Genomic DNA, 16,647 nt, shown 5'->3' with positions numbered 1-16,647 from the left:
AGGTGTAACTTGAACCCAACTTTATATATATACACACGGTCTCTTTCTTCTTAGGCCTTTTTGTTAGAGGATTTCACTAAGAAATAGATTTCTAAATTTGTGTTTATGGAGACTTTTGACAATGAGCCCAGTTGGTGCGTGAGGGCTGGAAACTGGGAAGGCCAATGGAAAGAAATTTGGGAGTAAAGGAAACGGATACCCTCTACAATGCAGGGCCTTTGCTACAGCCAAAATCCAAGAGTTCCTTTTTTTTTTTTTTCTTTTTTTTTTAAATATATATAAAAAGAAGCTGTAAATTTTATCAAATAACAGCAGTCAAATTGACTTAAATTACAGTAGAGATGTTTAATGGGACATTTTCCATACACACTAAAAACTTATGATATGAATTGCTTGTCTAGTAAGGTTGTAAGCTATAGAGTTAGGTTTGTTTTAAGTTGTCATATGCAATGTATTATAGGTCCACGAAAATAAATTATTCAAATTTTTTTAAAGTTGAAAAAATATGCTTGTTGCAAATATGTCCAAATATTGAGGATGCAGTGTGTTTGGCCGTATTGTATTGGTTGTTTCTTGCAGCTTTGCCTTGAACTCTATTCTAATTTTCGTTTATAATTTATAATTAAGGGACAAGTTGATTAGTTTTGTGTATGACAGCTAATCTGCCCAATCTTAAGCATTGGGTTGCTAGTAGAAGGTTACAATTATTAAGACAAGTTTATTGTTTTATTTTGTCCGAGTTCTGACAGCTAATCTTTATTATTCGATTCCTAAACAGAAGATTAGGACTGATTTATAATTAATGGACAAGTTGATTGATTTTCGTGCCTGTAAGCTAATCTTAAGTTTTGTATTAGAATGGGTTAGGTTAGCACTTAGCAGTTTTTTCAAGTAATTTTCTCTCCAAAGTTTTTAGTCAAAATTCAATCTCCCGAGTGTAACACTGTTTTTTTGTTTTTATTTATGTTTGTTTGGTTTAATATATCCCCTCCCATATAAAACCCCGAAGACAACATTATTCTAATTAAAGTGGCTGATATTAACATTAAGGGTTTTAAATGTAATTTTCTCTCTTATTTTTATATAATTAATTCTATAATATGAATTTTATATAAGGCTGTAAATTAACTAGGTAATTCATAAACAATAGGGTTTGTCTTGATAAAAAAACATTAATGTTTGTTTGTTTATAAACAAGCCAAACTTGAGCCATAGTTTTAGGCTTGCTTAATAAATGAGCTAAGTCCAAGCCAAAAAAAAAAAAGGATGAGAAACATGTTTGTGAATATTAGGACTCGAACAAAATAAGCTAAGTCCATACTCAAATATGGGTTTGGAAAAAACCTTGATATAAGCTTGACAATTCAATCCACATCTTCATTCTCAAAAAAAAAAATAAAAAAAAAATAAAATAAAATAAAAAATAAAATAAAATAAAATAAAAAATCAATCCATATCTAGCTAAGACTTTTAAGTAATTGGAAGTTAAGATCATTCATCCAAACCAGATATGCTTGATATAGGCTTGATAATGTACTTGTGTTAGATATCAAGCTCAAAAACTTCATTCTAAAAAAAAAAAAAAAAAAAAAAAAGCTCAAAAACTTAATATTAAGCTTGATGTTTGGCCCGAACTTGGGTAAACTAATGAATCAAGTCATGCCAAGCAAAGCTCAAGATTTTAGACTTTTTGCCAAACTCAAGCTCGATCATCATTTATATGCTTAGTTCGAACTCAAGTCAATCTTGAATACTCATTACTTGATAAAGTTTGGCTAATTTACAACCCTAATATATATATATATATAGAGAGAGAGAGAGAGAGAGAGAGAGAGAGAGAGAGAGAGAGAGAGAGAGAGAGAGAGAGAGAGAGAGAGAGAGAGAGAGAGAGAGAGAGAGAGAGAGAGAGAGAGAGAGAGAGAGAGAGGATTGAATTTTATTACATCATTAGTAATTCATTCATATATTAAAACAATGATAGCTAAAGTTTGTTAATATAGTAACGACGTGGTAAAATTTAATTCACTTACTTCAAAATAGATCATAGATGGATAGAATTTTATAAATTTTAAGTTAAGTCATCCTAAAAACTTTAGAGGATTCTAATTAAGTCCTAGCAAGTCTTTTTAAATAATTAATAATAATAAAAGATCTATGCTTTTGAAAGAAACTAGGGATTAAACAAAATGCATACACTCTTGAGCCTCAAATGCAAATATTTATCTTATAAGATTGTTTCATGTAATGTATTAATGTTCCCCCTCACAAGATGTGGGTGAAATAGATGTGTGGAATACATCAAATATGAGAGAAACATTCAATGAGACAGTCTCATGAGATACTTCTTCTCAATTGGAGAGCATAGTTGCATGAGATACTTCTTCTCAATTGGAGAGCATAGTTGCAGCTTGCGTCCAAGTTTTAACTCCTGTCTATGGCAAGGTGCCACACTCTTAATAAATTTGTTTTTTTTTGACAATACCTATGTATATAGTACAAACCAGTGAAGCCACTCTTCTCTATAGTCCGTAGTCCAGCGTGTGAACGGATTGATAAAAAGTCACAGGTCTTACCTAATAGGAACTTTGATTGCCAAAGAAACGCTCACTTTACTTTTCTAGAAAGTAGTCAGTAGTCACTAAGGAAAATTTTATTTTGGTCTGACAATTGGCTTCCTTGTGGACTTGTAAGAAAAATTCTTGCAGGTGTTCTCGCAAAGGTGGTGGACAATCTCTCCGCTCAGGAAAGTGGGATTTTTATTGTAGTAGGAATTTCCTTTAAAATCCCTAACTATTACAAACAAGTAATCCAACTATGCAATTCACTCATTTGTCACAAATCTACCTTCCCATGATAAACAATTTTGGCTGTCCAACTCAGGCACATTTTCAGTCTAGGCTGCCTTTCGATTTCCTAAATAAAATAACCACAATGATAAGTGTTACCATATTACAAATGGAAATAGACGAGATGACTAATATAAAAGAAAATCAAATATAAAAAATAAAAATTTTGAAACATAAAAGATTAAAATAAAATAACAAAAAAATTAAGTACAAAAGTTATATTTTAATATATTATTTATGGTGAAGAAAAGTCATGGGAAAGAAGGGAAAAAGACAAGGAAAAAAAAAGTTATAAGGGAAAAAGACAAGGAAAAAAAAAGTTATAAGCTCCTGTCCCTGACTCTTTGGCATTTTCCTAGTAAGAACTCAAAAGATTCGCTCCACATTGTGGATCCAGAATTTTTAAAAAGCTAAACAACAATAACTGTAAAGCCAACGAATCGCTTAACATTGATGATCACATACTATGACCCTTATGAATAAATAAGGTAACGGGAAAAAGACTTCCATGCTTATTTTTTGTTTAAGTGTTTAGAACTCGTCATAAACTTAACTACTCCGTCCATATGCATGTAATCTTCAGTCTAATATACATTAGTTAATTACAACGATGAATCTCTTATGAGTGATCCTAATATGTTGCTTAAAATATTTAAATCTAGGACTCCATGAATTTCAAGAGGTTTGGAAAATTGCTGCACCAATCTTTTGAGATTTTCCAACTTAAATTGGAAGCGTAGTATAAATCTCACAAATATAGCTGTATACTCAATCTTTATACATACTTTTTGGCAAGATATAAATGTAAAATTAAACCCTTTTTTTTAGATACAAACACACACACACACATAAGGGAGAATGAATGGATTCTAACACAAAGTCACACCACAAACTTCACTCAAAAGTCAATGAGAAAAACCATATAGTGTATTAATTTAACTTGAATGTATTAATTTGTCAATGTAGTAGTATTAGGTGAAAATAACCTTGGAGATGTTCAACGCCAATGAGAAAAACCATATAGTGCTTTTGTTTTCCAAACTAAGGTGGGAATGATATGTGAACACCAATGCAATTCTTTGTAGCAAATTATCTTTAGCTCAAATGGCATTTAAATTGGATTGTGGATTCAATAGACATTTTATGCATATGTATATTTCCAAATAAAAAGAAAAAAAAAACTATATTTTTCTACCTTTCAATTGAAATCTCAAAATCTCATTATTGGTTACATCTTTCTTTATTTTCGTAGAATGTTAGTATAATTTATTTGGCCTAGTTCATAGTGCCCAATTCTTTTGGATGAATTTTGTATTTATCTCAAGAATTGATAATTAATTATTTTGTACTCACCTAACGTGTAATGAAATATTTTCTGTTTATATTAGGATTTGGTTCAAAATATCTCTTTGCAGTGATTTTACATAGGAATTGTATTCATAGAAAACTAAAAAAATTGTAATATACATGTACTTTTATATATTGTCATCCTAATTTTATTTTTGGTCTAAAAAAAATGCCCCACTAAATGTTCAGTCATTGGAAGATTCACATTGGCCTTCCTAAAATTTCATCTCAATTTTAGAAAAAAAAAAATACTTACATTTTCTATTTTAACTAACTACTTTTCAAAATATTTATATTGGATTCTCTTTCCTCTTATGCATTAAAATATTATTGTTTATTTATTTTTATTATTTCTCTCACTTTTCAAAACATCAACTTTTCTTTATTTCGGTTACTAAAAGTCTGAAACACAAAAAAGAACTAAATAATTGTTTGGGGGAATGATTTTTATTATTTATTGAACCATAGTACATCAAGTTATCTATTTCATTATTTCTCTCACTTTTATTTATTTGTTTTTTTTTTTTTTTCCTAAATTGGTCTCTCACCCTATTTTAGGGAGATGGATGAGAATGCTCAGTTTAGACTTGATCTGGCAGACTTGTAAGTTGTATCCCGTTCTTCAAGATTCTTTTCCTTTTACATATAAAGTTTGTCCATGAAGCATTATATCTTAATGGAAGATAACTCAAAAAAAGAATATTGGATTGTAAAATACAAAACATTTAACCATAGATTCGTTAGGTTTGGTGGGTGACGACACTAAAAACTGACCAAGAATAGGATTCTGTGATTAAGTGAGATGGAGATATCTTTGTTTTTTTTTTTTTTAATTAGAATTTTGTTTTTCTTCATATCTATCAACGTAAAGGGTGCCTAATATCTAAAGTTTTTGAGCAGATAAGTTTAAATTAGTTTAATTGGTAAAATTTTTATTGTACGTAGAATAAGAAATTTAAGATTCAAACCTGCTTACACAAAAAAATAATTGATGTATGGACACAATGATAAAGAACAATTATTAAGTAATAAGATGAAATTTTATCATATTTATTAATAAAACAAAAGTCAATGAGCAAGAAAAGAAACTCTCTTCCGCTGAAATCCTTTTTAAAGACTTTTCCTACTTTACTTTCCTTCATTTCATTTGTCCTCTGAATTGATTTTCACTGCAACTTCTGTATCACCAATCTTCACCATCTCATCTTGGTTTTATTTTGCTCCACTTCTCCAAAAAAAACAAATAAGAGTTTGATACTTTCTACTATATACCATTTATTTTCGTTGTAATCATCCTCTTATTAATTTGGTTTTGCTTTGCTCCGGTTCTTTGAAAAAAAAAAAAAATTGTAAAGAATGAGATTTTCCAGTTCTTAATTTTCGTTGCAGTCTTTTGTGTAATTATCTTAGAGTCTTAGTTTTACTTTGCTCCACTGCACACACACACACACACACACACACACACACACACACACAAAAGAAAAAAAAAAAGATAAAAAGATAAAAAAAGAAAAGAGTAACGTATTTTCAGCTTGTCACCGCTGCTCTCATTTACTATAGCGACTATCCTTGATCTGCAAAGTCAAAGGAGTAGAAGAGAAAACTGCTAAAAAAAGTGGTACTTCCTTTTAGTTTTGTTGCTTTTATTTTGTCCTTGCTTGTTCTTCTTCGCTTATGCTGTCCTTTATTTCTCAATTTGATTTTTTATTGCAGTTTGTTTCTCTGATTTACCTTTCTTTTTTTTTTTCTTTTTTTTTTTATATATAAATTTTAATTTTAATTTGCTCTACTTATCAAGACTTGTAAGAAAGGGAAAAGAAGAAGGTATCATCAGCTGTTTAGTTTACTGATACTCAGCAAAGAGACTGCCCGAGTGGAAAAGAAGCTGCTCTTGAAAACAAGGTACCTTCTTATTTCTTTTTTCTCATTTGTCCTTCCACATGGTTCTTGCTTTATTGTGGTTATAAATATTTTTTCTTTTCTTTTTGTCTGAGTAATTGTGGTTTTAAGTTTTAAGTTTTCCTTCTCAAAAAAAAGTTTTAAGTTTTAATCTACACTACTATTGAAGGGTTTTCTCTATTTGAATTCCTTAATTTTAATGCTCAAAATACCCTCAAATTTAACAGTTTGTAAAACTTAAATGATAGGATTAGACATGTAAAATTACTAATTTAAAAACTCCTAAATTTTAGTTAAATTAAAAAAAAAAAAAAAATTGTTTATCTGAACTCTATCCATCTCAATCCTCACGTCTCATATTTTATACAAATTCACAAAAACGAAAAAAAAAAAAAAAAAAAAAAAAAAAAAAAAAAAAAAAAAAAACTAATCCAAAAAAAAGAAAAAAATTGCTACATAACAAGCAAGATAGGACTGCAAGGGAGGCCAACAATCAAATTAGAATTAAAAAAGAAAAAAGAAGGTAGACTACTCAAGTCTTTCTTTTTGTTATTGACATCTGAGTTATTATCATGTGTTGTGATTTCCGTGGGTTGTGATCTCCAAATACTTGTCAGGAAATTGTCAATAAATTGTAATTCTCTTCATGTACACTAAAGTTAAGAATTATTTTTTAATTCTTTAATTTCTTGAATTTTTCTTCATCTTTTAATTTATATATAGAATAAGTGACCCATACATATGGTTATATGTAATTCTGTCAAAATCCAACACTGTGATTTTTCTTTCAAGAAAACAGTGAAGACAAATATATTTTGGTTCTAGACGATGAAGTTTGTGGTGATATGTGAATTGAAGTGAGAGATGAAGATAGGATTGAATTCTGGATTGGATTTGTGGTTGAATTTATGGAGGTGAGGGATTCTTATATGCCGATCTCAATGATCTATGTACAGATACCAATTATCAAAATTCACTACTTTTTCACTCTCTATCTGTGGAGATCTTGATCTTGAGGTTTGATTATTCTAAAACATGGCCATTGAGTTGTTGGAAAGTGATTTTGTTTGTTTTCAAGCATAGTAGGAGTGAGTTTATATGTTATCAAAAAGTCAAAACCGTGTACTTCTGGGCTAACTAATGTATTCAAGGTTTTATTTTTATTTTTTACTTAACAACTGTTTGCAAATTTTTTTAGTAATTCTTTTCCTTTTAGTTATTACTTGCATTTTTTTTTAATATTTGTGGTTAAATAATAAAGGACAAAAATTATGACAACACTTAAGTACTGCACTTAAGTCTTGCCTAATAATAAATGTTCTACATGCCACCAATTTAATTACATTTACAATATGAAAGGGGGATTTTGATATTAGATGGTAATAGAAATCACATCAAATTGATTTGTGCGTGTTTTTTCCCATTTTTCCTGTAAGTTAAAAAAAAATTATATTTTTATCCTCATAAAAATTGGATGGCTTAGATTTCAGATGTAAAAAAAAAAAAAAAAAAATCATATCAAGTTTATTTATTTATTTTTTTCTACATCTAATTATCCATTTAAGTAAATATTAAGTAAATATCAGCCTAATGTACATTAAAATAAAAATATTGGCCTAAAGATTAAGTAATACCATAAAATATCATCTTCCAATCATTGAAATTTTGATAATTACATTACAAGAATTGCCAAAAACATATGATGATTATGGAATACTAGCCTCTGAGAGAAGCTCTTCTATTTTTTCTAAAGGTTAAAAATTTCCATTCATCATAATTCAAAATTACTTTATTTTCTAGTCACAAAAATATCTAAGGGTGTAATGAGTGGTATGCAATTGAGGGTAAAATAATTTTTTTCATATAAATCTCATCATACCCTTAGGTAATTTTGTGATTAGATAATGTAGTAGCTTTGAATTATTATGAATGAAAATTATTAACTTTTAGGAAAAAAAAAAAAAAGAAAAAAAAAAGCCTCACGCACGTGCTCACCTTTATACTCGTTCACCATACATGATCTGCCTAGTCATGGGTGTGGAACATTTTGCTTTGTGTTGTGCAATTGAGATCAGAGATACTTCCTTCGATCGGTTTCTTTATTTTACTTTTTCATTGATTTGAATTTTGTTTTAAACATAAGTTAGTGGACCAAGGAGAATCAATGACTTCAACCTGATGAATTGTAGTTACCAATCAGGTATGATACCCCTTGGGATTTTGTATTCAATTGTTTCCTTTTATGATAGGTGGTTTTGGTTTTTGATTCTCATTATAGTTGTTGTTATTGCTTGTTAAATATATTAGCAACACGATGTGTTATACCATATTGCATATGCTAGAGTTGATACAGAAGGAGAAGTATAAAATAGGAATACTGAGAACACGAGGGTTATGTAGTTCAGCCTTGTCAGCTTACATTCATGGAGGAATCTCTTAAGGGCTACGTCTTTATTATGTAAAAGTGTAGTACAAAACCTGTGTTACAATGAATCATAACATAGGTATATATAGTAGACTAATAGGCTTCTAGTACAAGTAATAGACTTAGCTTGCACACAAAGTAGTATTAGGTTGAGATTTGATAAGGTTGAGAAGATCCTTGGAATGAAGTTTGGCTCTGTAACGGTGGTTTAAAGAAGACAATGGTCTTGTAGTGTTGATGCATGACTATACCAGAGAGTTTTGACAGCAATAATGGGAAGCTAAAGAAGATTAACGCAACAAAGAAACACCGAAGAAGACAAAGATTGCTATTAAACATACTGTAAGGACAAAAAAACCATAACCATAGGAAGGTGGCTTTGATACCATGTTAAATATATTAGCAACGTGATGGTTTTTTTTTTTTTTTTTTTTGGATAAACTTCAATGTATTGATCAAAAGGAAGCAGACAAAGCCAGGGCATCTTCCATACAAACAGAAGCCAAAGCGGCTGGAAGATTGCTCGGAAACAAACAGAAAGAACTTAAACAAGCAAGAGCGTACTTTGCTGTAGTATGGGCTGCAGCGTTTCCGCTTCTATTAATCCAAAAGAAAAAACAAGAAGAAAATGAATTTGCAATACAATTGATGTCAAAAACCTTAGCTAAGATTGACCATTTGGGGTTGCCTGAACAATCCAAAATAGCATCAATGCTGAACTTTGAGTCGCTTTCCACTATGATATTCCTCCAATTCTCCCCAAAAGCAAGGTGTAGAGCCCACAAAATTGCTTTAGTTTCAGCAAGAAGGGGGGAACATAAAGGTATGATTTTAGTCCAGACCTTTACTACAGCCCCAATGTTGTCTCTAGCTATGACTGCTAATGCTGCATTGGATTGGGAAAGAGCTGCATCAACATTCAACTTAATGGTGCCTACAGGAGGCGGCAACCATTTTGCATCGTTCTTTTCAGGAGAGGGAGCCTTTGAAAGGGAAAAAACTCGATAGTATTCGCTGAATTTTGCATTAATTCTCAACTTGGTTGCCTGCAGATCAACGGGACCTTTATGGTGGAGAGCCTCATTTCGGATGAACCAAATCTCTTCCACAGTGATTGCCATGTTAAGAGAAACACGCCATAACTCAAGGGCTTGACAGGGGGCATGGGGAAGGGGTTCTAGGATTGCCTTTATCAAGTCACTAGGACTTTCCAAATGAGCTTCCTCTGGTCTGTAACCCCAACAAGGCTAGAACCAGAGTGCTTTGGCAACTTGGCATTTGGAGAAAAGATGAGAGACCGATTCAATCTCCTGATTACAGAACACACAGCTTGGGTCAAAAATATCCATATGACTCATTAGGTTTTCCCTCATGGGCAAGGCATTGGCAGCTATTCTCCATAAGAACATTCTTAGCCTTTCCAACCCTCTAATTTTCCAGATTTTGCTCCAATTCACATTAGTAGTGTCCTGTGCTGGGTAACTTGACATCAACTCTTTGTATGCAGATTTAATTGAGAAACTCCCTTTGGGGTCAGGAATCCAAATGAGTTTGTCTGGTCTAGGCCTTGACGGGATAGGGATAGACAAAATGGATTCTGCAGAACTGGGATTAAACAAGCTGTGAACCAAAGATGTTTTCCAAGTGTGGAGCTCGTGGTCAATGAGATGTGCTACCTTCATTGGTAATTGGGCTGAAGACTCAACCCGCAGTGAAGGTATGAAATTATGGACCCAAGGCACCTAAGGGTCCAACCATATGTCCACAGATTCTCCATCCCCAATTAGGAAACAAGCTCCTTTCTTTACTACTACCCTTGCTCCCTCAATTGCTTTCCAAATTGGAGAAGCGTACTTTGTTGCTTCAACCCGGAGCCAGTCCTCTTTAACCTTATACTTCGCTCTAAAGATTCTCAAACAGAGGCTATCCCTTTTAGACACCACCATCCAAGCCAACTTGTCCAGTAGAGCAGAGTTGATACTTTTTGATTTTTTGAAGCTTAAGCCTCCAACACTTCTAGGGCAGCATAGTTTTTCCCAAGCTCTCCAAGCCATAAATCTGCCCTCCTGCTGATTAGGCTTCCACCAAAACCTTCTAGTCATTGAGTCCAACTTGTCGTAAACTTTATTTAGGATATTGAAAGTGGACATGGTATAAATGGGGATAGTTTGAGCCAATGAGTTAATGAGAGTCTTCCTCCCTGCCCAAGAAAGACATTTGCTTCTCCAACCTGCGAGTTTTGCTTCAAGCTTATCTTGGAGAAAAGCAAAATCCTTTGACCGTGCTCTAGACAAGAACATCGGTGCACCCAGGTAGATTGCTTCCTTCTTTAAGCTTTTTACTTGAAGAATGCTCTTTATCGACCTTTGCGCATAACTATGGGTGTGCTTTGAGAAATAAACCCCTGACTTGTTTTTATTAATGGATTGCCCTGACCATCTACAATATTTCTCCAAAGTTTTACTTGAAGAATGCTCTTTATCGACCTTTGCGCATGACTATCGGTGTGCTTTGAGAAATAAACCCCTGACTTGTTTTTATTAATGGATTGCCCTGACCATCTACAATATTTCTCCAAAGTTTTCACTAAGCTTTCTGCATCCTTGCTTGACGCCTTTGAGAACAAGACAACATCATCAGCATACATGACATGCGAAATGGTTGGGCCGCTAATACTTGTCTTGATGCCAGCAACATTTTCAAGCTTAAGCTCATGTTCAATCAGTCTGGATAAGATTTCTTGCCCCAAGATAAACAAATACGGCGACAGAGGGTCGCCTTGCCTTAGCCCCCTGCTCGGCTTAAAACATTCAGATTTTCCCCCATTAACCATCACTTCAAAAGTCACTGATGATACACAAGCAATGATCCATTTAGTGAAAATTTCATTGAAGCTAAAATGGAGAAGGACAGCTTTCAGAAAATTCCAGTTAACCCTGTCGTATGCCTTTTGGAGATCAAGCTTGATGGCCATGAGGCCAGGCTTGGTTTTATGAGTCTTAAAGCTATGGAGAACTTCTTGAACAATGATTTGGTTTTCAGCTATCCACCTGTTTGGGATGAAGGCTGATTGGGTAGGAGAGATCATTTTGTCAAGCAAAGGCCTAATCTTTTCCACCAGGAGCTTTGAAATAACTTTATAAACCACATTACACAGGCTTATCGGTCTGAAGTGGTTAACAGAGGTCGGGTTTGAAATTTTTGGGATAAGCACAAGCAGGGAAGCATTTACCTCTCTAGGCATTGAACCCATGATGAAGAAGGAAGTCACTGCTTTAATCACATCATTTCCCACTGTAGGCCAGAGCTGCTTCTAGAATAGGGCTGGAAAACCATCCGGCCCCGGAGCCTTAAGGTCTTGCATTTGGAAAAGAGCAGTTTTGATCTCCTTCGGAGTGGGAATACTTTGAAGTATCTCATTTTCTTCCTCTGTTATACACGGCAGAATTAGGTGCTCAAGGTGCTCTGGAAAACAAATATCATCTTCTGTGAACAGATTAATGAAACTGTCTCGGAATAAATTTCTGATTTGGTTTGACTCATGGGTCCATGTCCCGTCCTCCTTTTTTAATGGCATCAATGTTGTTGCTTCTTCTACGAATAATAGTGGACAAGTGGAAGAACTTTGAGTTTTTGTCACCTAGTTTGAGCCATAACTCTCTGGATTTTTGCCACCAAATTACTTCACTTCTAAGGAGCCATTCAGAGAGTTCAATTTGCAGGGCATTTTCAACTAACTCATTTTCCGGAGAGGGATGCTTATCTTGAACCTCCTTTATTTTCTTGAGCAAAATATTGATTCTATTCTGGCAGTGGCCGAAAACCTCCTTGTTCCATTTGTGAAGGGCATCTCTGGTGGCACCTTGCTTTTTATACAGCTTAGTAAAATCTGACCCTGCTACATTAGCATTCCAAACGTTTTCAATAACACCGTTGCACCTTTCATCTCTGAGCCAGACTGCTTCAAATCTAAAAGGTTTATGAGCGAAGCTGTCGCTCGGATTTGTATCAAGGAGGATAGGTGTATGGTCAGACTTTATCACTCCTAGATGCGATATGACAGCCTTCGGGAAGGCCAAGCGCCAAGAAATGCTAGCCACTCCCCTATCAAGTCTCCTTTTAATAGCCGCTTTGCCCCATTTGCCTCTGGCCCAAGTAAACTTGTTCCCTAAATACCCAAGGTCCACTACATTAAATTCGAACATTAACTCTTTGAGATAGTTTTCTCCTGAAGATCCACCTTTGTTGCCTCCAATTTGTTCCTCCTCATTAATGATGAAGTTAAAATCACCAATACATGCCCACGGACCCTGGTGTGATTCAAGCAGAGCAAATAGATTTCCCCAGGCTTTCCTCTTCTTTGCTTGGTATGGGGGACCATAGAACCCGATTAGGAGCCATTCAGTGCACTTATCAATTACTTTGACAGCAATCATATTCTTATCAAATTCCACCCCATTGATAACCAAACCAATCTTCCACATAATACACAAACCACCTGCACTACCCTTAGCCTCAACAACAATTTTATTATCACACTTAAGAAAATTTTTAACAAATTCCATACGACACTCATTTGCTTTGGTTTCAGAGAGGAAAACCACATCAAGTTTTGCCCCTTTTATTTAAGCCCCAAGGGCTTGAACTGTTGAGGCGTGGCAGATGCCCCGACAATTCCAACCAAGGATCCTTATGGAGAGGTTGGGGGCAAGATAAGGCTTGCCTCCTTGGCTGTAATATCAGAAGAAGAATTTTCCCAAACTGTACCAACAGAGCAAGATGAAGGGTAAAAAGCAAAATGTAACTCACCATGATTTTCAGTTTTCCTCCTTTCCTCCAAAATGAAGGATTCCAACCTGGATTCTGGAATGAAGGACACCGTGGCAGGGTCGAAGTAAACAGATTACAGACCTTCAACGGCTTTCCTCAATCTCTTGGAGAAATGATCTAACTCCGGTCTGGCCACCTTTCTTTTTAGTACATTGGGTTGTGGTTGAGGTGATGGGGGAGGATTGACGGTAGTGGTATGGGGTAGAGGGTAGGTAGCAAGTTTATTTCTAGGAGAAGGGATGGAATTTTGGTTTTGAAGCCCTTGGGGAAAAAGGTCCGGATGATCACATTTGACTTGGTTACAAAGTGTGGAAGTTGTTTTTGGGGATTTCAAACTTGGGCTGAATGGTGTGGGGGCCTCAATTGGGCTAGGATTAGTGGATTTGTTGTGTGTAGGATACTCTTGGGTGATAGATGGGCCTTGTTGCTGGACTTGGGCTATGAGAGCTTTATCGGTGGACGAATTAAGGCCAATTTTGACTGGCGTCAATAGGATAAGGTTGTGGGCGGTACTGTTGTCAATCCTATCTACTTGTTGGGTAGGTAAAGAAATATCCCCAGGTGCCAGTTGTACCACGTTCTTTCTTGGAATTTCAGCCACATTCCTTGATGTGTCCTAGCCTGTCGATTCCGCAACGTCTTTGCCACCACCTGAGTAGTTATCACTACTGGGAGAACACGTGTCGATTTTCTGGGGGGGACCATGGGGTTGATTTCTCGGCAACTGATGCTGAAACCCCTCGCTGGAAAAGCTTTTGTCACCGGAGTAACAATTTTCGTTGGGGATGTGCGAGTTAGCTGGGGCATTGTTGGTCAAAACCATGAGAATTCCCTTAGGAACTTCATCATTTTCTGCTCTAAGCCAAGGCCCTGCAGCCTTGAACCAGTGTCCGATCGAGTTTTGGAGTTGAAAAATCTCCAATGAGCAGTTTTTCTGATTGTGCCCAATGATACCACATTGATAGCATAGGTCTGCTATTTTCTCATATTTTAAGCCAATTCACAAGTCACATTTATTAGGCCGGGGAAGGAAGATACTTGGGATGAGAGGATAGGAAACATCCATTTCAATTCTAACTCTATGGAATTTTCTCCACGCACCACCAGCATCTCCCGTCAAGTCTACTTCCAATACCGTGCCCACTTTGGATCCAATCCTCCTTAGGTTTTCTTCAGACCTCCAGAGAGTGGGTAACCCATGAATCTAAACCCAGATAGTGGATGTTGAGAAACCCACTTCCTGCCAAGTTAGATCCGTGCTCCACCGCTTTAGTATCATATGGCCTCCTCTGATTGACCAAGGTCTTTTCATGAACACACATTGCGGAAATCAACTTCATGGTGGAAAATAAACATGAATACTTCCTTGCTAATCTGTTTGATTTCCATCGGGAAAACTGGTTTCCATGCTTTTGTCGTAAGTTCTTTGACCATATTAAAACTAATGGTTTTAGTGGTGATGATTTTGGCTATAAGGATGAAGTTAGATGGGATGGATGTTTCTTGGTTTGGAGGGAGCTCTAATCTGATGTCCTGGCAAGAACATTTCTCTGTCTTGGAGATAAGGTCGGAGATCTCCATAGAGCGAACAAGAGTTGGTGAAGATTGGAAACGGGGTGAGGATTGTGGTTGTGACCGGAATAGAGAGGTGAAAGGAGGTGACAATGGGGGAAAGGGCAGTGAGACTAGCTCAAGAAAAAAGGAAAAGGGAAAGTTGTACCATAGTAGTATAGCAACGTGATGTGTTATACCATGTTGTATATACTAGAGTGGATGTAGAAGGAGAAGTATAGAATAGGAATACTGAGAACACGAGGGTTGCAGGGTTCAACTTTATCGACCTACGTCCACAGATGAATCCTTTAAAGGCTACGTTTTTATTATGTAAGAGTGTAGTACAAAACCTGTATTACAATTAACCATAACATGGATATATATAGAAGATTAAATCCTAAACTAATAGATTTCTAGTACAAGTAAGAGACTTAGCTTGCACACAAAGTAGTATTAAGCTTGGGCCTATGCTAATGGGCTAATATATCTCTAATAGTTCTCACCTTTACTCTCCTGTTCAGCATATTGAACATCCTTGACCAACTGCTTTGCAATTCAAGTGGAGGCAGTGGAAACAACCTGCTTCTATGCTTCGTTAACAATTCGATAGCATCAATAGCATAAAGAGAGGTACTTTGTATATTCCCTTTTTTTTAAAAAAATTTTATAATGTCGTTTGATGCGATTATCTTGCTATACTTTGGTTGTCATCATAGTTCACAGCCTAGTTTTACTTGGCATCTACTATCCCCTAAAAGAATGGGCAGAAGAAAAAAGAAGAAAGAAGAAAAGAAAGGGTAAAAGCAAGAATGGAGATTGTTTATTGGCAAAATATCTTTTGGTCCCTCCCAGTTTAGGTTTGTAACTTAGAGTTTTAACGAACCAAACTTTGTCGAGTATTGAATGTTCAAGTTCAGCTCGACAACAAATATAAAATATTTAAACTCGACTTGAGCTCAAATCAAGCTTACAAACTACATTTGAGCTTGATCTTGTTCGACAATTTAAAAGTTTGAACTTTGCTTGGCTTGACTTGATTTATTAGTCAAGCTAGGCCTAAACTCAGTATTAAGCTTTTGAACTGGAGATTCAAAACAAATACATTATCAAACTCATATTAAGCATATTATCAACCACATTTGGTTTAGACACGTGGTTTCAATTCTCAATTAATTAAAGGTTTAGTAAGATATAAGCTTATTTTTCAAGCCTATATAAAGCATAGCCAAGCTCATAAATCAGCCTAAACTCGACTTTTTTTTTTATTGAGCCCCATTGTTTATGAGCTTGTTCTTGATTTTTTTTTTTTTTTTTTTGGCTTGGGCTTGCCTCATTTATTTAACAAGCCTAAAATTAAGGCTCAAACTTGACTAGTTTATAACAAATAAATATGAACAAGCTGTTTATGAACAACTTAATTCATTTACAGCCCCATATTTGTTGTTACATTAATCCCTTGTATTTTAAAATTGTTAATTTATACCCTCAATTTTGAGACCACACCCATTATGCTCCTTCCATCCGTATCTATGATATTTATACCTAGGAACCCTGTTGAACAATGCCTTGAAATGCTTTGCGAACCCATCCGTCATTTCAATCGAAGTCACTGCATTTCCTATTGACATCTTTTCAATAAAATTGACACAGAACTTGTATCTTCATTCTTCAAGTATCCCCATGTTATAACATTTCTCTAAGGCAAATAATAAAATATGCTAGACGAATCAATGATATCACCACATT

At 34.8% G+C, this 16,647-nt stretch overlaps 2 protein-coding genes across 6 annotated transcripts in view; one reads left to right on the top strand and one right to left on the bottom strand.

Annotated features, from left to right (window-relative positions):
- LOC126717234 (thioredoxin reductase 2-like) overlaps positions 1-16,647 on the bottom strand; it is a 131,551-nt gene that overhangs the window by 19,000 nt on the left and 95,904 nt on the right. The window lies entirely within an intron of this gene.
- LOC126717233 (uncharacterized) overlaps positions 1-16,647 on the top strand; it is a 170,511-nt gene that overhangs the window by 63,869 nt on the left and 89,995 nt on the right. The window contains exons 1-3 of one of the 4 annotated variants that reach the window (XM_050418704.1): positions 5,687-5,811; positions 5,992-6,095; positions 15,423-15,531. The exons of the other annotated variants lie outside the window; for them this stretch is intronic. The gene's annotated coding sequence lies outside the window, so the exon portion shown is untranslated. Of the gene's footprint in view, positions 1-5,686; positions 5,812-5,991; positions 6,096-15,422; positions 15,532-16,647 lie in introns of those variants that run through there. 4 annotated transcript variants of the gene reach the window in all.

The sequence above is a fragment of the Quercus robur genome, chromosome 3 (assembly GCF_932294415.1).
Source record: "Quercus robur chromosome 3, dhQueRobu3.1, whole genome shotgun sequence".
NCBI classification, from domain to species: domain Eukaryota; kingdom Viridiplantae; phylum Streptophyta; class Magnoliopsida; order Fagales; family Fagaceae; genus Quercus; species Quercus robur.
Note: the sequence above shows the minus strand (reverse complement) of the source record. Positions and strands in the feature narration are given on the sequence as shown.